The sequence below is a fragment of the Notamacropus eugenii genome, chromosome 3 (genome assembly GCF_028372415.1).
Source record: "Notamacropus eugenii isolate mMacEug1 chromosome 3, mMacEug1.pri_v2, whole genome shotgun sequence".
NCBI classification, from domain to species: Eukaryota; Metazoa; Chordata; class Mammalia; order Diprotodontia; family Macropodidae; genus Notamacropus; species Notamacropus eugenii.
In genome coordinates, this window is record NC_092874.1 from 158186439 (window position 1) to 158213239 (window position 26801).

The 26801-nt window shown below is 36.1% G+C and overlaps 1 long non-coding RNA gene across 1 annotated transcript in view; it reads right to left on the reverse strand.

Moving 5' to 3' along the window:
- The window catches only part of LOC140531289 (uncharacterized), a 63915-nt gene extending 37786 nt beyond the window's left edge, over positions 1 to 26129 (reverse strand). Inside the window, exon 1 of the long non-coding RNA XR_011976315.1 lies at positions 25984 to 26129. This is a non-coding gene — a long non-coding RNA (uncharacterized lncRNA). The remainder of the gene's footprint in view (positions 1 to 25983) is intronic.
- Between the last annotated feature and the right edge of the window lie 672 nt (positions 26130 to 26801).

Consider the following 26801-nt stretch of genomic DNA (forward strand, 5'->3'; position numbering starts at 1 on the left):
TCTTGTCTCTCTGCTAGCTGTTTTTGCCTTTAGTGCTTGTTGTTTGTAGGGGAAGGCAGATTGTTTCTTGTTTCTATTTCTTTTTTCCCTCCCAAGGTTGCTGGGCTTGCTAGCCATTGCTTCCCAACTTTATCCAAGGGGATAGGACTGAACCAGATCCTCCCCATACAAGTGCTTCTGCAAATGGCTGTTAGAATTTCCTCTCATTTCCTGCACAGCCCCTTGGATTCAGTTTCCATAAAATTCTGGGTATACTTATCAGGTCATCCTGATCACTTGTGTTCTGTTCATCCATGACTTGACTGACTACATTCTGTCCATAATTCTCATCTTCCCCATAACCTCAACTTTGGACTCTGCTCCTAGGCCACACAGCTCGAAGAGAAGAGCTTTCATCTTATCATGTCTTCATGGTCTTTTCCCATATCTTCATGCTACTTTCTAGTCCATTTCCATACCCTGCCTCCTGTTTGTACCTTCCTCCATTTCTGTATTTTTTTTTATGTGCTGTCTTTCTCTTTTATAAAGTTAGCTCAATGAAGTCAGAGATTGTTTGCTTATTTGCTTTTATCTGTTTTCCCACCCCTTAGCACTATTCTTAGCACATAGTAAGGCCTTAAAAATGTTTATTCTCTCTCTCTCTCTCTCTCTCTCTCTCTCTCTCTCTCTCTCTCTCTCTCTCTCTCCCTATCCATCATCCATCTATCTATTTATCTGTCTGTCTGTCTATTATCTATTATCTATGTACCTATCAACCTATTTATTTATCTCCCTATCTATCTCTACCCTTTGGCTGATACCTTGAACCATAGTATCTTCTAAAGGATGGAGGTTGCATCTTTCTCCACAAACATGTTTAATGAACCTAAATTACTTCTTTGAGTTAGAGTAGCATTGAACTTTAGATACCTGAATGACTGCTACTTTCTTCCTTCTTTTCACTCTCTTCTTTCCTCTCTTTCTTCACTCTATCATTTCCTCTAGGCTTCATTCTTTCCTTCCTCCCCTTTCCCCTTCTCTCCCCTCTCTTTCTTTCCTTTCTTTGCCTCTTCCTCCCTCCATTCCTTTCTTCCTGCTTCTCTCCCTTCTTTCCTCCCTCCATTCCTTTTTTCTTCCTTTCTTTCTCTCTATCCTCCCTTACTTCCTCTCTCATTTTCTCTTTCCTTCTTTCATCATTCCACATTAATTGTTTATATTTTTCTCCACTCTGAAATGCTGAAGTGGTGTGAGTTTGAAAGGCACGTAGACAGTCTCTGAAGATGATCCTGAAGACATGAAAGTTTCACCACTTTTATTAATCTAGGTCTTGGAACCTAAGTGAATAACTCTAAGCATAAGGATGCCAAAATTTATGGAAAGGGAGGGAAAGAGGAAGAATACTTATGCAGGATGCTTACAAGTATCCTTGTCCAACAGTCTGTGCTCTGATTCACCCAAAGCTTTAGTCTTTCTAGCATGACTCTCAGAGTCCTTATCAAAAAAGCCAACTTCCTGGTTGGCTTGGGGAAAACAGTCTGATCCTATCACTTGAATTCTGGCTGCACTAGAAGACGGGGACTCTTCTTTACCTTCTACTCTTTGGGGAACTCTCTTATAATATTATGGCAGGATATAATTAAGAAACCATTTTGCCTTACTATCAGAGCTGCCCAACTGACTGGGTTCACTCTGTAAATCTGGGGAGAAGATTTGACCCTGAGATATCTTCATGCCAAATGTTTTTAAGTTTGTTCCACTAGCAAATAGGATGACAATAAAGCACCACAGAGAACTCATACAGCTCTAGAGAGTTTCTAAATTCCCTATTCTGGGCTGGGCAAGACTCAATATAGGCCCTTGGTATTTTAAGTTCCATATTGGAACAAAGGGAACACACACAGGCCATTCAACAGTTAAGAAGAAAGAAATGCATTTAGCTTAACAGAAGAATATGCATTAGGGTCTAGTCAATGAGGACACTTTGAGTTGATTCGGTTAAGTGATGGTTCCATTCTCAGTAATCTATTATGATCCACCAATCAACCTGGAGAGTCCCTGGAGTTTCTCCTAATAGCATTATACTCAGGTAATCCATAAGTGATATCAATAGCCTGAACCTTTAAATCTTTGAGCAAATTAAGACTCAAGGATAGCCTTTTTAAGGAAAAATTAGTTTAACCTTGATGGAAGGAGGAGTTACGATATCGCTCCTATCATATTAGCTATATTCTTTCAAAAACATTTAATCCTAAATAAAAAGGAATACAGAAGGGGTGGTGCCATAGCCATGAAAAGACAATTTTCTTTTGTTTAAGAATGGTTACCATTAAATTCACCTAAAACAAGCGCTCACTTGGATGCCACTAAATAGTTACTAAACTTTGAACTGGCAATGCCACTATTAAACATACTACCCCAAATATTTATTATACATATTTTCATAGTAGCAAAATACTGGAAACTAAGTGGGTTCTAACCTTGGAGAATGGTTAAATAAATTATAACATATAAATCTAATGAAATATTATTGTTCCATAAGAAATGCAAAATAAGCATTTTCAGAGGGAATGGGGAAGACCACTATGAAGTGATGTAAAGTGAGAAAAACTAGACAATGACAACACTATAAATAAAAAAAATCTTTACAGTCTTAAGAATACTTAGTAATGCAATGAAAAACCTTGATTCCAGAGGTCTGAAGATGCAACTTGCCACCCTCACTTTTGAGAGGAAAAAAAAGAGGAGACAAAAAATAGAATGAGACATACATTTTTGGACATGGCCATTGTAGCAATTTGTTTTGTTTGACTACACTTATCTGTTACAGAGATTTTAGCCTTTCTTTGTGTTGTTTGATTGAGGGAAGGGGGATTGGAATGGAGAGAAACTACGTACTTGTTATTTGGAGAAACAATAAAACACAAGTAAAATAGCTGAGATTTTCATTTATTGAGGAAATGCCTTTTACAATTTCCTATTTTATTTGTGAATTAGTTACAGAAATTCATTTCACCACAAAATAAAGGATATTTTGAAAACCATACCCCTACTTTTCTAAGGCTTTGAATCAAATATCTTAAAAATAATATTTGAATATGTTTAAAGGTTTTGGGTGATTCCCCCACTCCTTTTGTGTATGAATTGCATTGTTTAATGCCTTCAGATGAAATGCAAACATTCCAATCTTCCTCTTTAATATTATGATTTATTAATTTAATTTTTTTCATTTTTGGATTAAGTAGGCAAATGAAATAGGATATACAAAGTATGCAAAACTGGAAAATACTAAGGAAAGGAGTCCAGGCTTTTTGTGAATTTTGAGAAAAATACAATTTGGTTCATTTTTTTCCCCACTGATTCTCATAATACTTATAACATTATTTTTCTGAGTATGTCAAATGCTTTTCTCCCTGAACATATTATCTTAGTTTCATGCTAGTTCTTTCAAGGTGGAAGAACATTATTTTTACTCAATTAGTAAATTGTTCTAACAGGGCAATTACCACTAACTAAGTGGGCAATTTTGAATGACACCCTTCACCTCTCTGGGTCCTTTGCTCCTCATTTGTAAAATGAGAAGTTTGGACCCCTGTCGTTCTACAAGCCTCTAACTTTCCATGACTTCTTATGGTTAAAATAAAGTCAGACAATATGGTGACACAGATTTTCATGTTTCCATTCTTTTTTTTTTCTTTTTTTAAATGATATTTTGTTTTTCCCAATTACTCATAAAGATATTTTTTAACATTCAGTTTTTAAAAGTTTTGAGCTCCAAATTTTCTTCCTCCTCTCACTGCCCCCCTCCCTGAGACAGCAAGCATTTTGATATAGGTCATACATGTGCAGTCATGCAAACTTGCTTCCACTCTTGCATTACAGAAGAGATTTATTTCTAAAAGGGTTTTTTGCTACCTAGGTCACAAATCATAGGGTTTTACTATGGAACTGAAGGAGGGGAAGAGGGAGTAAAGCTACAGAGAATAATTAAAGCTCTGGTTGTTACTCAAACCTCTCCTTTCAGTTGGCATTGTTCTCTACAGTCATATGCTAGGTAGGATTTTTTGTCCTTGTTAATTTAAGGAAGGTACTACAAATCAATCATGCCCTCAGAAGACACACACAAAAAAGAGCTTTTTCAGTTTTGACAGAAGATGAGGCTATGGGTCAGCAGGTCATGGCAGAGATTCAGAGATCCTGGGACAACGACAGAAGGCCTCTGATAGGAGGCTGTTGTGGGAGGTTGTAGGGGAAGTGAGGGAAAGCAAAGAAGAAGGAACTAGACAACTTTCTGGTAGCTTCCTATGTTAACTCATTAGTCTTTTTAACTAGGTGCTAAGCCCTGCAATTTCTGCTTGCTGACAAATGTTGTCATCTCTCTCTAAATTTGGCACCTTTCCCTTTCTAAATTGACCCCCTGGGGCACAGGTCTAGACATCCTTCCTTTGTATGGCTTTGCTCTGTTATCTTCCTAGTGATGTCTTGGTGCAATCTATAGCTTAGGTGAAAATTTGGACATTTCTGAAATGATTGGATTTAAAAAAACAACAATTACTCTCTGCACCATTGAAAGAGGGCTGAATCTGGAATAACAAGATCTGAATTTCCATCCTGGCTTTGCCAATTATATTATCTGTGTGGTCTTAGGGAAGTAAAGCTACATTTCTGAGCCCCAGTCTACTCTCATATAAAATGAAAAGATTGAACTAAATGACTCTTAATTCCTTCCAGTTCAAGATCTATGATCCAATGAACAATCAAGAATTTATTGAGTGATATTGTGTTTGGCTTGGTGACAGGTCCTGCTGGGAATATACAGGGATACGGCATTTCCTCTGACCTAAAAGGCCCCAAAGAGTAATTGGAAAGATGAGACTAGTGCATATGAATGAAATGATAAATTATATATGAAATTCTCTTAAGTGTTGCAGGCATCTGAAATGGGGGAGGCCAGTGAATGCAGTGTTCAATTTTGAGGAAGAAGATGTGAATTAGGCATATTGATTTTCAATGGATAAATCAAAAGAAAAAATTCTAGGATAATTGGAGGGGGTGGTTTGAGAGTGAGAGCTCAACTGGGTTTTTAAGCTGAGCCTAAAATTCATGGCATAACATCATAGCAACTAGGAGATAGCGTATCTGAAAGCATTTAACTGGAATTGGAGGTGAAGAGGAAAACTGGATGATTGGACATGAAGATCAAGTTGGTGTTAGCATATGGAAGTTAGTTAGCATGCTTATGAAATGGTGCTATAGAAAACAGCTTTGATTCACTTGTCAGGAGAACAAGGTGAACTGAGAGGGAAAGTATTGACAGAATAATGGGTGTTATTTGTAAGTTATATTCAGTCTGGGAGCACAGATGTAATTGTCAATTTCATGACCCATTCAGAAGTTCTGAGGTAGCTATAATATTTATGTTAATATTGTTTTAGCATTTGAGAAGAGAAGGCCCTTGTATTAAAAATCAATTCTTGCTCCAAAGAACAAATAGAAGCTTTGTTGGCGTGATAAGACCAGTACTACTGGTAGGGTAACGTTACTCAGGGGATCCTTTTTTGGGCAAACAGGTACCATGCCAGTCAGTCAACAAACAATTATTAAGCACTTACTATGTTCTAGGAACTGTGCTAAGTCTAGGGATACAAAGAAAGCCAAAACAAAATGAAACAAATGAAATAAACAGTCCCTCCACTAAAAAACCTCACAATTCAATGGACAGACAACATGCAAACAACTATGTACAAACATATACAAAAATACGTGCAGAATAAATTGGGACAGTCTCAGAGGCAAGGCTCTAAGATCAAGGTGAACTAGGAAATGCTTCTCATAGAACTTGGTTCTTTGGCTGAGACTTGACGGAAACCTAGGAAGTTAGGATGCAGAGATGAGGAGGGAGAGCATTTCAGGCATAGGACACAGCCAGTATGCAGAGTGCAGAGATGTTCCTTGTATGAGAAACCACAAGACAGAATGAATGGCAAAAAGTAAATATAAGAAGTCTGGAAACAAAGGAGGGGACCAGGCTGTGAAGGTCTTTAAAAACTAAACAGAGAATTTTATATTTGACCCTGGGGGAAATAGGGAGCCACTGGAGTGGCTGGTAGAGTGGTGGAGTGATGGCAGTGATGATGATGACGATATGTTCAAATCTACAGTTTAAGATCTATTTGACTGGAGGATGGATTGGAATGAGGAGAGACGAGACAGAGAGAGAAATCATCAAGCCATTGTAATAGTCCAGGTATGAGGTACTTAAAGCCCGTATTGGGGGTGTGGGAGGGTGTCAGAGGAGAGAAAGGAGGCATTAACAAGAGATGTGCGGAAGGTAAAAATGACAATATTTGGCAAGTGATTCCTTGAATGGGGAAGAGGGGAGAGTTTTAGGCGAAAGAACATGAGTTCAGTTTGGGGTAAGTTTTACAGAAGAAGGGAAAGATCACTGGCAGGAAATCTATAACTATTGTTTCAAAAGATGCAGAAGGTCAACTCCAAAAGGTAAGTATTCTCCTCTTGTAATTGAGGAATTTTTATAAGGATATCAACTGCTAACACCAAGGCAAGGTTGATTGATTGATGACTTATTGATTGACAATTACTTAGGAGACTTTTGTCCATTGAACGTGTCCATGAGCAGGAGGGAAGGAGAGTAGAAAGATAACTTCAGGCTCCCAAACAAAATTATATTTTTTAGGGGAAGGAGCAGATATCACATTTCAAGTTTTTTCTAGTGTCAGTTAATCAATAAAAAAATGGTTAAGTACCTACTGTGTGCTAAGAGATTCTGGGTATTCAAAGACCAAAGTGAAACAGTCCTCTTCAAGCAACTTTCTATCAGAGGGGAGACATTCATTTATAGATATATATAAAAATACATATACAAATGAAGTACATAAAAGCAAAGTAATTTTTTGGAAGAAAACCAAGATCTCAAATCAAAAATTGTTTTTAAGCTGAGTTTTGAAGAGGTAGTTATGCAACAGGCACAATCCAAGGAATGGGCAACAGTTCGGAAAAGCATGGAGATGGGAAACAGTGTTGTGTATCAGGAACAACAAGATGACCATTTTGATTAGACCATGGAGCAAACAAAGTTGGATAATACATAAAAATGCTGGAAAAGTCGTCTGGAGAAAGATGGACATGGTTTCACATTCTAGTAAGGGGATTTTGGAACTGGGAAGGAAGAACTGGGAACCACAAACTCTGGTCTCATGACCTCACCTGTTCTTTAGTCCAGCTCCCCCAAATACCAATAGTTATGAGTATTCAAAGGAGATTCGGTGAAGTAGATAATGTGTGAATGAGGCCTTTATGGATATAGAAGGTTTGGAAAAGTATAAAGAAAATAGGAGGATCATGGGACCATTGAGCTAGAGCTGGGAGGGACTTCAGGGATCATTTAGTTCAGTCTTCTCATTTTGCAGATGAAGACGATGAAGCCCCAGAAGATTAAGTGATGTGCTCACAGTCACACAGGCAGTAAGGGCAGAGGTGGAATTTTAACCCAGAGCCAGAGTTGTTGCACTAACCAGTGAGGGGAAACAAAAGGAACAGAGGAAAAGGTGGGAATGAGCATTATGTGATGGAGAGGAGACTTGTCTGACGATAGCAGAAGATAGATACTGGGAGAAGTGGGTAAAGAGATTAGATATGCAGAGTGGGATCAGATACTTGAGGGCTTTGAAATTCAGGAAAAGAATTTTAGATCTGATATTTCATGATCATGATTTCATGATGTGGGTTGTTGTTGTTTGGTCATTTCTGTTGCATTTTACCCTTCATCACCCTGTTTAGGGTTTTCTTGGCAAAGATACTGGAGCAATTTGCCATTTTACAGATGAAGAAACTGAGACAAACACTGGTAACACAGGCTCACACAGTGAGGAAGGGTCTGAGATGTGATTTAAACTCAGATCTCCCTGACTCCAGGCCCAATGTTCTGTCTACTTGGTCACCTACCTACCCCATTGCTGTGGGTCCTCTATCCACAAAGGCTGACTATAAAATTTCCACATTTTTCCCCTTTTTATCCTGTATCATTCCCCTTTGTTTCTTTCTATGAATTCTTCATAGAAAGTCAATCCAGAACTCTGAGTAACCTCACCTTGTCTTTTTAAAATACTAAAGATACAAGTCTAGTACTTAGGCCAATCATCTATCTTTCCATCTTTCCTTACTCAATATATGGCTGACCTACGTCCTGTCCTATTCATTCATATTCAAGACGATGTCTCTTACGAATCTTCTTAAGTGCAAGTAGGTAAGAACTGTGATTTCATTGAGATGGGGAACTCCTAACTGAGGAAATTCTCTCTAGTACTGCAGATTGACCTCCTCGCTATAAATTATCATCTTAGAGAGATGCTGAGAGCATTGAAAGGTTGTGACTCAGACTACATGTGCCAGAAGCAAGAGTTGTGCTCAGTTCTTCCTGGCTTTAAGGACAGCTCTCTGTCCACTCTACCATGTTGTATCCAAGTACAAGTAACCATTGGTAATATGGCATTGGCATAATATACTTAAATCATACTACCTCTTTTAAGTGCCATTTAAATCACCTTTTATTTGATTTTTTCTGAGATTGTTGTAGTCAACCAGTTAATCAGAAAGCACTTATTACATGCTTGGCAGACACTATCCTAGATGCTGGGATAAAGAAACAAAATATAACTGTCCCTCCTCTTCAGGAAGACCTAAATTAAATTTGGCCTTAGGCACTTATTAGTTGCATTACTTCAGTTTCTTCATCTTTAAAATATGAATAATAACAGTACTTACTACATAGGGTAGCTGTTGTGACAATATTCACAGTCACTGAAGTATTGACTATTAATTTTTTATTCATCAGAGAAATAACACAAAATCCATACATATTTCTAGAATAATTTTTGTTGTTCGTGCATTTTAGTCATGTATAACTCTTCATGGCTCCATTTGGGTTTTTCTGGGGAAAAATACTAGAGTTGGTTTGTCATTTCCTTCCTCAACCCAAAGTAGTCAAATAATGGTTATTCAGGAGGGAGGGCACTAGTAGTCAAAGGGAAGTACATAAGGCTTTATGAAGGCGATTCTTGAGCTTTGCCTAGAAAGAAGAAAGGTATTTTTTGAAGCAATGGTAGAGAGGGAGTACCTTCTTCTCTGGCACAGGGAGCAGCCAGTATAAAAACACAGAGAAATGAGATGGAATGTCATGTGTAAGAAATAGATATAAGGTCATTTTGGCTGGATTGTTGAGTACATGAAGAGGATTACTATCTAATGAGGATAGAAAGATAGATGGGGTCAAGCTGTAAAGGTTTTCAAAGTCAAAAAGAAAAGTTTATAGCTGATCCTGTGGTCAATATGGAGCCAATGTAGATATTTTATGATTTACAGCAACATAGCATCCCTGGGAGAATACTGTTGCTAAAAAGATGGACTTTTTCACATCACAACCTTGCAATCATTTAAAGGGCTCAAAACACTTCACAAATGGCATCCAATTTGGAATCATCCTCTTATTCAAATATGGGTTGATGTTATTGTCTGTCTGTAATACACATCCGCAGTAGACTGTTGAACTCAGTCAGTGGGCTCTTTCTCCATTTGCAAACTAAAATTTTGGCAGGATGACTTTTTTTATCCCTTTTCAATAATTATAGATTTCTTTAGAGGCATTGTAGTGTATTGTCTCTGTGCAATTAGTGTAGTGATCATATGGCCCCCATGTTGAGGTTTCAATTAATGTTAATACTCAGTAGATCACTGACTAAGGTTTTCTCAGTTCAATTCAATAAGCAATTTCTCCAAGCCAACCACCGTGCTAAGTCCTAGAAACAGAGATGGGAAAAAAACAAAACAAAACAGTTTCTGCACTACAAAAGTGGGGAAAATAAAAAGGGGGAAATTGCATTAACAGATAAGCAAATATGCAAAATATGTAAAACTAATGTGTCTTCTGAAGGGTGGGATTTGTATAAGGGGGAAGTCGTGTATGCCATAGAATTTTTAAAAAATAATTTTAAATATATGTAGAAGAAATGTCTTGTTTGAGAAGACCCTGTAAGACTGAATTTTGTTCCACAGAACTAAATGCTTTTAGGAAATGAACATATAATAGGGAAGTCAGATCTTGGTATTATCTGTCAGTTGCGTGACTGTGAAGATGTTATCTACTATAGAAAATCATCCACGAAAGCCTTTGCTTTCCAAGTTCACATCAAAGATAACCTCGATGTATATATGCCACAGAGCATTGTCATAGAGATCTTGTAGATATGAGAAGGTAATTATAGGTATAAATAATTGCTGATATCTTCTCATATATCTTCTTTTGATGTTACATCTACTATCATTCCTATTCTCTCTGATCTTGAATACTTCCCACATTCAGATATCTTAAAAATTGATTCATAGTCTTCTTTATAATTTTATTGCTCTAGAACAGGCTTTGCATGTGTATGTGTGTGTGTGTGTGTGTGTGTGTGTGTGTGTGTGTGTAAACTTCACCTTCTTACATGTCATTTCTACTTCTTCAAATAGCTTAGTGTGTAGTGATGCTAGTCTGAATGCAAGCTCTGTCATTATGGATAAAACTAGATCATTGTAGAAATGCTGACAGGTCTAATTCATTTTATGTCTACTTGTGGCCTTTCCAGTTTTATGTGCAAGTGACCTTTGGATGATCTGGCTTTGCCAAAATTAATAACAAACTCTGTAAAAGTTTGTCTTCCTTTTTCCTTTTCTCTGTTTTGTGGGATCATACTGATAAGCTTTTTAAATTATTGTCCTCTCTAATGTTTTACAAAATAATTTATGTCCTAAGCCATCACTGCTTGTAACTGCCATGTCTTTCCACTAGTCAATTCCCATCATTATGATAAAAAATCAGTTTCTTTTGTCATAATGTTATTTAATGATTTTCAATGCCATAGGAAGAAGATCATTTGTCTAAGCCAAAGAGGCTTTCTAGTTCTGTAAGTAGGAATTATCCTCTGGAATACAGAGATTTGGAACATTCTTCTAATGCTAGGTATTGATGAATTCAGGATGGCTAAAAAATTGATAATCGAGGTGTGGATTAATGTAATATGGATTGAAAGTATTGTTTTTGGAACAAGTAGTTATGTAAGGCCAATACCAATGGGCAGACAGAGAACTAGGAATGGTGTACCATCACTGAAGCTGAGAGAGTATGAATCAGTGTACATTTTTGTAAGTATGTATGAGTACGTGTCTCCAACAATTTGTGGCTTGTTAGTGGTTCCAAGAAGTTTGTAGGTCACTTTCATTGCAGGTCCTAAAGTGTTGAATTTTCTCACTGAAAACAAATTTGTTTTGGGGGACTTGGTGAGAATGAGGATAGTGTGGAGGTAGATGTCTCCAACCCACCTGGCTGACCACAAAATGGAATACAAACTGGATCTTAATGCTTTCCCTAGCAAGTACTTAAAGTATCTGGAACCAATGTTATCAGGGCTATCACATATTGTGTACCCTAACAGTGTTGAACCCCTAGTAGTTTCTTCATTAAATAAGAGAGAAAGAGGCAGGGATGCAAGTAGATTTAGATCCAGAGAAGCAGAGGGATTAAAAAATCATAATGCCTAACAGCTATATCCAATGCCTTCTGACTTTTTTACTATAAAAAAATAATAATTAATAAGCATGAGATTTTGTGTAGTATAGTTAGTTCCTGATTAGTGAGAATAATGAAAAGCCTGGTGTGGTTACATTATCTGCACGCTATCTTTCCATTGGGCTGCAACCCATTACCACATTTCACATGATTATAACTTTGAACAGTATGAATTTGAGTATGTGCAACCACCTCATAGGATTCATTATTCCCACTAATCAGAACCCAAGTCTAAAAATAACAACAATCTCGTCTGACCTCTTACATTTCTTGATTCTGAATTACAATTTCAGATATAGTTTTCACTCTTATACCAGTGCTTATTTTTACACAGAAGTTATAGATCTTCAAGGTATACACTAAGTTTGTTAAAAGGTTCTTGCAAGTTCTTCATAGAAATTCTCTACTTTATATTGATGCATAAGACATAATTATCTTCATGATGGTCTGTTTGTTTGTGAGCATTTTTAGTGCTGCAAGGTGAGATGATGGTGTATCCAATATAACGATGCTTGTTGCCTTTGGATACATAGTGAAATCAACTTTGGCAAATCTTGTATTTCCCACTTTGAGCAAAACATGTAAACTATATTTGTATCTAAAGTCAACTCCTTTATATCTTCTTGTTTCATTTAAAATGAAAATGTCAATATAGATGTGGTTTAGGACATCCACTAGTATATCAACTTCTTGGCCATTGGATAAAGATTGTTCATTAAGAGTACTTATATTCAAACTGATCTATAAAATAATTTCCTCTTCTGAACCTCTATCCTCAATCACCATTCTAAAGTGGCATAAATTAGGGTATGGTTTTTGGCAATTGTCCTAGATCCAACAATTTCTGGTTATAGCTCTGATTTCCATAATCAAGCAAGGTCTTCATTAGGGCAATGATCATCAGAATAGAGAGAAAGGCAGGTTTGTGAGATGTTTTAAAATAAGAATAAACAAGACATAGTGCTTCACAATATAGAGAATGAAAGAGAAAGAGGTATTAGACCTGACTGTAAACTGCATAGAAATCCTGCCATTTTTAAAGCTCACAGAGTAGTCATGGTCCATAGACAAGAATCAAAATAAATAGATAAATAAACACACACACACGTATACACACACACATATATACGTAGTGTATATATACACATATATCTATATGTATATATGTGTGTATTCATTCCCTTTATCGATATGTGATGTCATATATATATACATATGTATATATATATGACATCATGTGTTGATGGAGGGAATATTTAAACAAGTAAAAGTATAACTCTGAAAAAGCACTAAAGTAAAAAGAAATGACATCCTGGAAGCCTTAAGCTGGTCATTTCAAAATACGATTAAAAGCCATTCTTTTAAAATGAGAACATTTCTGAGAGGGGCTTTATTCTGTTTAAGTTGAAGTGACACTGTAAGATAAAGAAAGAAAACCTGGATGTACCCAGATCTTTAATTGTATTTTCCATATCTGCTTTTCTTTAACGCAAAGTGAAGTGGGTCATGAAAATGATTATTTGGTTAACTCAAACCAAACAATGCATTTTTGTCTAAATTGGCCAACTATTGAAACAAAAGGTTACAAGTTTTTTTTGTATGCATTCAAATAACCTAGGGTTACTTCACTTTACTGTGTGTTTGTATAAGCATCACCAATGAGAATTTTGTTTAAAAAATTATGAGCATTCTATTTAAAAGTCAGAATATTTCGCCCTGAGGAAATGTTTCAAGCTAGTTAGTGAGATATACACAGTAACATATTTCCTGTTTAGATTATTTATTATCATGTGATAGCCCTAACAACATTTTTTTCCTAACGGTTCTCTTCACATCAAATCCTGATCACAAATTATACCTTTAGGAAAATTAATATTTTACTTCTGCTATTAAAAGAAATAATGCACATCATTTATGGTTCTGAAAATTTTCATCTGTCTAAAATTGTTTTCTAGCCAATCTCCAGTAATCTTCAGATCACTTTTAGAAGAGATTGACTTGATTCCAAGTTCATTCAGGATGGATTAATTGAACGCACATGCACATATGTGCATGTATATAGATATTGATAGATAGATGGATAGATAAATAGATAAATGGATAGATTTCTCTTGAAAAAATGTAGAGTAACATTTTTGCTTGAGTAATATTTTTAATAATTATTAAATCATTACCATAAATGACAAATAATAAAAATGTTTCCATTATAATCGGTCTGAAAAACTAATTTAAAATTCCTTTTTACTCACACTAATACTTTTTATTTAATAACGCCTTTTTGCTTTTCTCTATTGAATTGTATTTCCTGATTCAATTGAGCTAGCACTTGGCAAGCACTTACTCTTTGTATGACTCTGGGGATTCAGAAGTAAAATACCAAGTAATACCTGATGTCAAGTTGCTTAATCCTACTGTATGTGTTTATGGTGATGGTGGGGAGGGTGAATGGGGAGGGATAATACATATATATAGTGAACTAGAGAGATGAAAATTTGAAGAGGAGTTTGGTAATGCTGCCTACAGGAGTTGGTGCCTGAATTTGGCCTTAAAGGAAGCTGAGACTTTCTAGAGTCAGGTGTCAGAAGGAACTGTATTCTATGCATTGGGATTAGCCTCTGGAAAAGCATAGTTGCAGCAGACAGAACATTATGCATGGGAAACTCGGTAAGACAGTTCAGCTTTGCAAACAGAATGTGTGAAGGGGAAAAACAAAACAAGTCCAGAAAAGTTGGCTGACATTGCATTATAAAGAGCTCTAAATGCCATGCTGAAGCATTAGTATTTTCATATGAGTTTAATGCACCTGATTTCAGGGTTTAAATATCCATAATGTGACTAGTAAATTGATAAAGCTAAAAGAACATGAGAACCAGCATGGTGTCATGGAATAGAGAAATGGCCTTAAAGTCATGAAAATATGGGTTCAAATTCCACTTCTTACGTATATGGAATTGGATATGTGATTCTGGGTATATCACTTAACCTGTCCATGTTCTCAATCTAGTCTAAATTCTAGTTCTAGGTCTTGTTCTAGATCACTGTCTGAGACTGTAAGTTTTACAGAAGAGGTAGAGGGAGTTCTCTTAACCAACAGTTTCCTCTGCCAGTGAAATCACAGTGCATGACTCTATCTATTGAACTTTGTATAAAAGCTTTCTCTTAGCATGCAATAAATGAATAGATTGAAATAAGCAATATTTAATATGACTCTCATGGTTATGTTAAGTCTTTTAAAAGACCACTGTATGCTTAAATTAATCTAAACTCTTGTGACATTTCCAGGATTCATCAGATTGCTGAGTAAGGAGAAATGGACTCTGAGTTTTGCATCCAGGAGTAAGCATCCCATGGGAGCCTGACTCCCATGGGAAACAATAATGAGACAGCTGAAGGGGTGCAAGGCAGCCTGTCTGCATGCATGTACACATACTGCTTCTTCTCTGTGGAGTGGCTGCTTGCCTACCATTCAGATGAGCAGCAGATGGCCAAAAGGCAGTGAGGGTGGGAGTGCCTGGCACTTAGAACAGTGCCAGGCACCGTCTGGGCCCTGGATAAATATTAATTAAGTTAATTGAAATGAGTAAGAAACATTGCCCATAATGTGGATTAGGACAAATGGCCCTAGTTATATGTATTTCCTCTTTTGTTAAGGATCACATGAACATTTCTACATTTTCCTAAATGTCTGACCTGGCTAAATGGCTCATCCAATAAAACTGAAACTACAAGTCTCTATAATTTTTTTGTCCACTTTGAAAAATATATTATTTCTACCACTTTTACCTATACTCCTACACTATCCATGGTAGAATGTCTTTTTAAGTTCTCTGAAGAAAATCTTCACCACCTGGTGGCCAACATTACGGGGGAAAGCCTTTCAGAATTTAGGTTGGTCTTCAGGTTTAAAAAATATGTATCACTGGGAACTTATTTTATCCCTTTCTACCTTAGTAGAACTTGTTATAGTCTTGGATCTGGGCATTGTGTTTCAGAAACCTGGATATTTCTGTGGCATAATGAGTTATGGAAGTAGGACTTCACTGGAGGAGAACATAATCCAAATGAACAAATTATCTGGAAAGAATTATCAGTTTTTGTTCTTCTGACTCCAGGTATAGATGGCAAGAAAGGTGGTCTGAGCCTCCAATCCATGATACCAGTAAGCCTGTGAGATGCTAGTATGAACTGAAGAAGGTAATCTCAGGGGAAGGATGGGAGAGTGGCTGTTCAGCCTGGGCTAAAGGTAGGATTCCCCTGACTCATTTTCCCCACTGATGCCTGGCAGACTTTAAGCCTGACTGAATGCAAGTGGATAATCTAATCCCGCCTGGAATCGACATGAAGTTGGGGAGATTTCCTATAGTCAAAAGGTTTGTAAGCTTAATACCAGAGCTATTAAATTATAGATTATTGGTAGGGGAATATCCGAGGTTAAGTCTAAAATTAAGCCATTAAGTTTAGGATTTTAGACCAACAACAAGTTAGGGTCCTTTAAATCTTAGTAATACTATGGAGACAATTAGGTGAAGAGCTTGTGAAGTTAGCATACATAAATATTATTTGTGTCTCAGTTGGTTAATGTTTAAAAAAATTCTTTTGTGGTCCATATTGTAAATACTTTAAAAAGAAGTATCACCTGGCCAAAAGTTTGAATTGTTTTATCTGTTATAAACTGTGTTAAAAATGAAAAATAAAATTATAAAGCTATTACTCTTTGAAAAAAAAGAATTATCAGTTTTAAAAGATTATATTTAAGAATAGAACTTTTTTTCTTTTTAAAATAATATCTGACAGCAGAGGCTGAGGAGGAAGAACAGGAAAAAATGTCTCAGGTGTAGGACTATTGAAAGTGGACCAAGGCCAGGACCTGGGTTTTTCTGGGAAGTTTTAACTCTCAGGGCTCATATACCTTTGATTGATGGATATGATAAAGACGTGGTTTAATGAGAGGGAGGAAAATGTGGTTTACTTTACTAGCTGAGAAGGCTCACCAGAGACTATAGCGCAACTATGCTAGAAGGGAAAAAAGGGATGAGAGGGATGGAATAGCCTGCCAAGGCATCATGGAAAGGAAAGTATGTCTTGGAATATATCCCTCTGCGTTCTCTTTTACTTGGAATTTAGGCAAGTCACAACTTCAGTTTATTCATTTAAAAATAAGGGGGTGAGGCTACATGATCTGTAAGGTACGTTCTAGATCAAAAGCATGTTATCTTAATGTTCTATGAGGTCTACCTCTCATGAGGTAGTTTTCCGACATCCCTGTCTACGATGAGATTGCATCTCTTAGCATATTACAGCAATTATCTTAATTTATCAAGAGTATCCTAGGTGAGATCATATAAATGCAACGATATTCATTAAAACTCATTTCTACATGCCAGAGAACAAAACAGAATTAAGTAGTTTTTTTAAAAGTTATCAACTGTGAAACCAGCTGAGTATTGTTGGGTGAGCTGGCCCCATTCATTCCTGTCCCATTCACTCAGTTGTGCAGATTGCGTGACTCATCAGGGGTCCGACTGTCAGTAGTAGCAAGTAGCCAAATCAGTATTCCTGAAGCATAGCTCTGACAAGGTCATATTCCTGCTCCAAAAGCGGAGAGGCTCCCTATTGCCTCTAAGATTATATATAAACTCTTGTACTTGACACATAAAACCTTTCACAACTTTATCTTTCCAGATATGCTATGCTTCTTCCTCTTACATATTCTATATGCTAATCAGATTGGACCTCTTGTTATTCTCCATGCCTAGAATTCCATCTTCCACTTCCTTACTTTTGCACAGGCTGATCCCCATTCCTGGAATGCCTGCCTTCCTTACTTTCTCTTTTTTGGAATCCCTACTTGTCTCAAATGCTGAGTCCAAAATGCCAACTCTTACATGAAGTACTTTTTGATATGTTTTGCACCCAGCCATTATCATCACTGCCCCTACACACTATTTTGCATAGACTTTTAATATATTATTTATTTACTTATGTTTGTTATATGTCATTTCCCCCTCGACCAAGTAGAGTTTAAGCTCGATGGTGGCAAGGACTGCTTTAAATTTTCTCTGTTCTACTACCTGTTCCAGTGAATAGAATGTAATAGACACAAAAGAAAATGTTTACTGGAATAAATTAAAAGTGAGATGATTTGGTGACAATGAATCAGGCAGGAAAGTGGGAAAAAGGTATTAGGCAATAACAAGAATGTGGCTTTATGTCAGATAAGATCCTACAGGTTTGCTGGAATTGATAGCAATGTTCAGGTCATGGCGAGTTTCTTATAGATTTGTCACACTTAAAATATTTCAACTGCCTCACAAAGTAGAAAATTGAGTAAAAACATCCAGTTCATTTAGCCCTCTCAAACATTGTCAATTTCTATTTCAAGGTGAAATATACAGATGAGTGGAAAATTTGTTTTTTAAATAAGCATTTTTTTTCCAAATAATAACAACATGCCTTTATAGTGAATTATAGAAAGTAAGCTTCCTGAGGGCAGGAAATATTTTGTTTTTATTTTGTATTCCTACCATCTAGCATAGCATTAGGCACATAGGAGTTACTTAATAAATGCTTGTTGTATAGACAAATTTAACTTGATAACTAATAAATCATCACTTTACTATGTTTCCTGAAGATATCTTTGATATTGTTTACCTTTAAAAGAAGTTAATTGAATTAGATCAGGGATTCTTAATTATAAGACCTGTGAGTGTGTGTGTGTGTGTGTGTGTGTGTGTGTGTGATGGAACCCTTTCTGTCAATCTAGTGAAGTCTATTGACTTTAGCTCAGAATAATACTTTTAAAATCATAAAATACATAGGATTGCAAAGAAAAGCAATTATATCGAAATGTGTTCATCAAAATATCAAGAAAAACAAACCCCAAGTTAAGAACATTTGAATTAAATTGAACTAGTTCAAAAGACTTGATCATAGAGTTGCTTCAATCATTTTAATAGTAGTTGAGATCACCACTTAACCAAATGATTCCTGCAAAGGTAAGTAAAAAATTGAAATGACTATAATTATTGAGTGATTTGGTTCAGTGGCTACATATGGTCTTGGCTTTGGTGAAAGGTTATTAAAAAACATATACTATGGAGGCAGAGAAAACAATTTTAGAAAACATTAAAATGCCATGGAAAATGACACATTAGGAGACCCTTTAAAGGGAATGTGTCAAAAATGAAGCATCTTCATAGGAATCAATGAACAATATTATAAAAGTGATTATTTACTATCAGTGATTTTTTATGCCAATTGTTAAATATTCCAGTGAAGAATCCATTATTTCTTGACAGTCCATTACATTATAGAATAGCTCTAATAATTAGAAGTTTTTCCTTACACCAAACCTAAAAGTACCCTTTGACAACCTTTATACATTGCTTCTTTTACTGCCTCCTGGTTTGAAAAAAGATCAGATCTAATTCTTTCCTGTGACAATCCCTCAGAGTCCTGAACACAGCTATCATCTCTCAACCTCTTTTGTTCTTCTCTAGGCTAAAAATCCTCAGTTTCGTCCAGTGACTTGCAGAGCACTATCTTGAAGCCTTTCTGAAAAATTAATTTTGTTGTTTAAGAAAGTCTTAATAGCAACATGCAAACGCATAAACCAAGTCAATTACGTTTTTAGAATGTTTACAAATCACTTTATTATTAAAATCCTGGCTTAGATCGCTGCTATATACATATCAGTTCATAGCTGAGCACATGTATAAACTTCTCCTGAAATTGCCACAACTATTCTAACATTCTAAAATAATAAATTCCATGCCATTTTTTTTTTCCTTAATCAACCAGCAACACCTGCCCCACCCGTCCATCTGCTACTGGCACATCTTCTGCTAAGTTATGGATGAACCTGTCTACCTACTTTGCCCCACAATGAGAATATTCTGTTAGTTAATACAATACAATAAACCTAACAGGTATGCTTTGAATTAACATCAGGAAACCTAGAAAAAAATAGGCTTTTGGAGATCACAGCTGGGATAGAATTATAATGCTGAAAGCCACCAAGAATTCTCTAGTTTCTATTGCCAATTAGTTCATTTAAGGGGACAGATGGCAAATACATTCTCACCAACTGACAATTCTAATTACCAGGGCAAAGCAGTTCCAGTGTTTTGTAGTACCCACTCCATTAGACTCCACTGTATGTTTATGTTTCTCCAATGCATGTAATTCTCATTAGTGATCAATGACTAATATACATTCTGATAATCAGGATGGATATCCCTTTGAATGATTAGGATCCAAAGTGACAGTCTCTCTATACAACAATATAGAGAATCTCTATATTATCTCTGCCTTTTATTTTCTCGTTAGCCCTTTCCTCTAAATACATCTGGTTTTACTATTCATTCTCATTTGTTCCTATAATTTTATTTGTTATCTCTGTGCAGACAATATCCAAATGAAGGACTCTAGGCCAAGACTCATGTACTTGGGATTCATACTTTTTAAGAGTTTAATATCTGTTTAGGCAGCTTGGTGGCACAGTAGATGGAGAACCTGACCTGGAGTCAGGAAGACTTAAGTTCATATCTGGCCTCAGAAACTTACTAGCCATGTGATCCTAGACAAGTCACTTAACTCTGTTTGTTTCAGTTTCTTCCTCTACAAAATGAGAAGGAAATGGCAAACCACTACAATATATTTGCCAAGTAAATCCTAAATGGAGTCATAGAGTCAAACAACTGAAATGAACGAACAGCAATAAATATTTATTTTTGTTGTTTCGATTGTTGTTTATAGGCAGTTAATGATGATACAACATATTGCAAAGAACAATGACACCCAAAGACAAAGAGTCTTTTAGGTGGGCAAGAATATGATTCTAGGTAGAAAGAAACAATAGAAAGAGATATAGCAGTTGTGAGAGGGTTGTCATAGCAGCATCTCGAACTTAAATTGACCGTCCAAAATAAAAGGATACTCTCTGTCAAAACTGATTTCCCTTTCTAACTTCTTTTTTGTCAGTGGTTCCCCAGAGTCATTCATGCTCAAAGCAGTTACGTTATCTTTAATTATTTTCTTTGCTTTTATTGTTTACATGTAATCAGTCAATCGCTCTTCCTCCCAATCCCATGACGCGTCCTCAGTACCACCTGCCTAGATTCACCCAATAGCCAGTGTGGTACAATGGGAAGTGTGCTGGATGGGGAGTCTAGGCACTTAGATTCCACTCCTGGCTCTGTTTACAAGCTTTGTGACCTTAGGAGAATCACTTAAACTCCCTGGGCTCCTCATCTGTAAAATGAGGGAATTAGAGTAGATGGCCTCCAAGGTCCCTTTTAGCTTTAAATCTATCATCTTCATAAATAATCCTGTCTATGCTTATCTTCTACCTCCCACTTTCCAGTCATTTCTTTGCACTGCTGTAGATTAATCTTTCTTATGTAGAAACTTTTTATATTGCTTCCTACTCAAGGTCCTTCACTTATTCTCTTTTGCTTACTAAACAAAGTCCAAATTTCTTAGCCTGGTAAGAAAAAGAATAAAAAACTTGATGCTTCCCCACTGTTATAAGCTTCTGTTACTCTAATTGTCTTTGCAAGACCTATGCTCCAGACTAACTGGACTACTTATTGTTCCCTGGACACTCCCAACACTTTCTGGCATCTGTCACTTTACTCACCTCTTTCTTTCTGACTCTGCCCCAAACCTGCACTTTGTAGACACAATGAACAGTTGTGGGGAAAAACGAATGAATATCTTAATATAGCTGCTAACCATTACAAACACTGTATTATTATTAAATATATTTAGGTCTTCCTTCAAATGTTTCCTTGTACAATATCAAATCATTATGAAAACAGCTAGTGTTCAAAAAATTTAGAAAATACATACAGCATAAAGCTGTTTCACAGCACTGAGATAAGACTAAAGTCAGCCTTGAAGGTGACATTAGCATTTTTTTCTCCGTGTAATTGATGTTTTTTTGCCAAGGTAATTTGGTTGGTGTAAGTCCAATTCTCTATTTAAAAAAAAATGGACATGTATTAGATTCTAATAGATCTAATTAGATAATTAATTAGATTCTAACAGATTTAAAATTCTATCTGTGATACAATTGCATAATTTTATTCTAACATTTATTTAAAATTAGAATTTTTACCTAGAGAGAAACCACAGTAACTCATCTAATATTTAATATACTTAAAATACTGATAATTGGATGAGTTCAGGAAAAAAAAAAGGTTTATATTCCCCATTTTCTGAGTCTTAGAAGCTGCCCTCTTGGACCAGGTAGGCAGTTATTTACTCTGTGAGGTTTAAGAGTAGGCATGAATTCAAACCACAGTGACCTAACATGAACCAAGTGTTTGGGGAGATCACTTGGCAGAGCCACAATTCCTCTACACTGGCAGAATTTATTTTGACAGATTTCTTCTCAGCCCCTCCAGGAATAGAGATGAGAAGAGTTTTGCCAGATACAATCTTGTTGGGACCTGGCAGCTCTTCATTGTCAATTGTTTGTTTGCATGATGCCCCAACTCTCCTCACTGACATCAAGATTGGATGTGGAGGATGGTGACCTGTGATCACACCAGGAAAGAACCAGAGTCCTAATTTTCAGGGCTCATCTCTCTTAAAGCAGGTTGGCAGTCAAATCGGAAAATTTAATTCTTTAAAAATTGTTTAAATTATCAAGCTTTACGCTGTCAAACGAATTGATTAAATTGTCAAGCCTGTACTTCTTTCTATGCAGCTAATGCATGGCTTCACGTACAAATGCCAGGCCCATATGGGGCAAGGCAAGTGAACAAAGATTGGATTTGATCAGCACATTTAATCAAAGTCAATTTAATGAACAGATCCAAAGTCTGGTTTACTACTGGTATAGTGTTAAGATACTGGCATCTGGCAAAGGATACTTCAATCCAAGTTCTGGTCTGAATGTAGCCCTATAAATATGGCATTGGTCAGTAGTGGGAAAACAAATATGGTGGCTTTTTCATCATATTTAAAGTACAGTGGAAAATTCAAAAAAATCCAGATTACTCTGGGTATAAAAACTTCAAACTATATATTTTTTGTCCCATTATCTGGTAAAAAGTATTTGATGGGCATTTCTAATTGAAATAATGCTTTGGGTTCCCCAATGCATTATAAAGATGTCTGTCAAGTCAAAGAAACAAACGACATAAGAAAATGATAGATTTATCACATTTCCAAAAAGGAAAGAATAGATTTTAGGGGGGTAGGGGAGGATTACTGAAACTAAATTTTATTGGTCTTTAAAATGCCTGAGGAGTTAATTCCTATGCCTAAGGCAGAGTAGCATCTGTTACTCTACAGATTACAGACTTAGAGATTTGTGTGGAACAGTGTAAGTCTTAGCTTGCTTAGATATTCACAGCCATTAAATGTTAGAAAGGGGCACTTAATAACTGTGTGATAGCAAGTCATTGAACCTTGCTGGCCTCAGTTTCCTCATCTGTAAAATGAGCTGAAGAAGGAAGGCAAATTACTCTAGTATCTCTGCCAAGAAAACCCCAAATGGGGTCACAATGAGTTGGACACTACTGAAAAATAATTTAGAAATAACAACATATGTTAGAAGGAGAACATTTACCCAAGTCTTCCTGAATGCAAAACCAGATCTCTAATCAATAGGCCACAGTTCTTGAAAACTGCATCTCAAGGATAGATGAAAACATTTTAATAACTGCAAGCTCTTTAGAAACTATAACCAATAGTTTTGTGTAATGATAATAACCAACATTTGTTTAAGGTTTTTAGTATTTTCCTCAAAACACATCTATAAGTTACAATATTAATATATTCTTTTCACACACAAGTAAACTGAATCCCAGAGAGGTATGTTGTAGAGGAAAGAATGCCAGATTTGAAATTAAGGGGCTTGGATTAAAATTTCCAGCTCTTCTATTTTGTACCTATGTGATCTCTGACAGGTCTCAATTGTAAAGACAGGTTGTATTTCTGATGTCCAAGTTCCCTTACAGTTTAAACCTATGGTTAGGGGACAGGTAGGTGGTGCAGTGGATAGAGCACCAGTGCAGGAGTCAGGAGGACCTGAGTTCAAATCTCACCTCAGACACTTGGCACTCACTAGCAGTGTGATGTTGGGCAAGCCACTTAACCCAAATTGCCCCATCCTGGGTCATCCTGATGAATATTTGGTCACTGGATTGAGATGACCCTGGAGGAGAAGTGAGGCTGGTGACCTGCACAGCCCTCCCTCACTCAAAAGTCAAGTGCAAGTCATGTCATCATTTCTGTGATGGCATGGTCTTCTTTGGCAATGAAGGATGAACATACGCACAAATCTGTGGTTACATGATTTGACCAGAGTCAAAAAACTAGTGTCAGAATCAGACTGCAAATAACTCAACTTTAAGCCCAGTGGTTTTTATGTCAGTGATTTCCAATATCTGGACTATAGAGTTATTGCAAGAGGGTAGCGAATCTAATTAAATTGTAGTATGTAATAATTAACAAGCAAACATGCTGTCTCTAGTGTAAATACAAAATGTTTCATTACTATTTTTCAAATAAAGATAGCTACTTAGTGTAGTGGTTAGAGTACTGGACCTAGAGTCAAGAACCCTTGAGTTCAAATATGACCTCAGACACTTATTAGCTATGTGACTCTGGGCCAGTCACTTAACCCTTGTCTCAGTTTCCATGGGTGTAATAAAGAGGATAGCAATAACACCTTTCTCCCAGAATTACTACAAGAACAAAATGGGATTAAATCCATGAAATGCCTTGCAAAGTTCAAAGCACCGAGCAAATGTTGTTATTGTTATCATTAAACTGATCTGAAGACAGAGTATGAGTCTTGGCTCTACCATACATAGCTTTATGTTACTAGGAAAATCATTCAACTCATCCATAAAAGGACAGAATTGGAACTGACTATTTTTATGGCCCTTTTTGATTGAAATCTTAAAATGAGATAAGGTACTTCCCGTGATTCTATTTTTAAAACTAGAATGTAACATGATTATAAAGTAATTATTAAGTAATTATAAGCTTCTTTAGGTATTTAAGTAAGCTTAAGTAAGATGTTTAAGTAAGCTTAAGTAAACCTCTTTAAATGTTTCTCTTTGGAGATGACATGCTCTTTGTACCAACTCTAATAACACTACTTAGTGAGATACATGGTCACTCCAAAGAGAAAAGTCGACCCATTCACATAACACAAAGTGAATGAAAAATTGCTATTGCCCAGATCATGACATTCAATTCAACAAGAAGTTTCAGTCCATGTAGTTAGTTCATTAGTTTATATGCTTTTGGCAGAAATTGTAAATGGTTTATATTGTGGGCGTGTATATAAATATACATACATAGACATACATACATGCACATATGTGTGTATATGTATATGTGTGTGCATGTAAGTGTGCGTGTGTATGTGTATTTTGGGAACTGGAATGAGAGCACATAGGAAAGAAAAAGTTTTACTTTAAACTGTTGCCATATTCTAAGTGTGTGTATTCATGGACTTGTCTGCTGCTAAAGGTAAATCATTCTTGCAAAGATCAGAAATATTATGAAGTTTACATGCATAATATACTTATACAAATCCTATGAGTGGTGTTACAAGAAATAGCAAGTTTTGGAAGCAAAATTAGTCCTTAAATTGGCAGTTTCAAGAAATGATTCTATGTAATAGCCTTGCTAGGAGATCTGAAAGTTACATAATTTGAATACTCCCTGATATTGTTTGCTGGCACTTTGCTGGATGAATATTCACCATGGCCTGTTGTCCTTTGTAAATACCACTAAACTTAATATTTCTTATTTATTAAACAAAAATTTAAATATACATAAAACTATATGAAGAATTTTAGAAGCATTTGAAGAATGATAAAGATCAGTCAACTCACTATCTTAAATTGTCAACATATTGGTTCATAATATTAATATGTCATGTATTTATTATTATACCCTTTTTTTTTGCTGAAAGCTTCTGAAACTTTTAGCATAATCCTAATCCAGAAAAGTGATTCACTATTTTATAGTGTTTCATTACAATTTGAAAATATAAATAAGATTATGAAATGCACCGGAATACTTTATGATTTCAGGAATTCCTGAGAATACCCAGGAATTATATCTTCTCATTCCTGAATTCCAAAGATTAATATCTGTTGGGAATTTGGAAATAGTATTACCTGTTCCAATGTACACTCAGTTCAATATGATTTCCCTGTCAGTTTTACTTCTTTTAGATAATTGTGACACTCCAGCTTCCTGGTGTCTCACAAACTCTTTTACCTCTGTTTCTTTTGTGAAAATTTCCAAAGTTCCCTCAGAAATGGAATGACCTATGGAAGAACGCTGCAGGTATCGCCAAGATAATTTTACATACGGCATAGTAGTTAAAAGGTCCAACAAGAAAATACCTTTGACAACTGAAGAGAACACACAGGATTTCGATTGTAAAGCTCTAGCAGTCCTCCTTCTGGATCTTCCACGGGGCCATATATTAAACAAGTTGTCCTTGACAATGTTTCTTAATCCTATGTGGCAGCTGTGTTAATAGAAGTGATCATGCTGATTTGGGCTGAAAAAAAGCTAAAAGGGAGTAGTATAAATGTAACCAAGTCAATGATTCATAATGCAGCAGTAAATTAAGTAAAGGGGAGGGAATATTGACTGGACCATGGGAAGAGGCAACATAAAAAAGAAGTCTTGAGGTCTCGCATACCAATGCCGTTCCTGATTTACAGATGGAGTAGTAGCAATTTGGTGCATAATGTATTATACCTGGGCTTTTACAGGCATAATAAAAGGGACCATTTTGCAGTAAGTTCCCAGTGGCTAGATTATGCTTGGACTTAAAAACAAAGTGAATCATATTGCCAGGAGAAAACAGATCAGTTAAACCATGTGTCCTTTCCAGTGCTTTTAAAAAATAATAAACTACAAGAAAAAAATCTCCAAACAATATATCAAGTTGAAACTTTGAGATGAACAAATGTCTCCATGTTTCTGAGTGGAAAACTCAAATCCTGTCTAGCTGTGGGGTCGTCACAAGATCACTTGATAGGAGTTACCAAAACAAATGAAAACTGAAAAGTGGGTAATATCATAAAATGTGCCCAGAAAAATTAGTCGAGTAAGTAGTATCTCTCTGAAACCTTTCTGTGATGCTTTCTTGTTGTCAGAATGGGCATGGTTTCTAGACTGGTTAAAGCTATATTTGCAAAAAAGTAGAGTC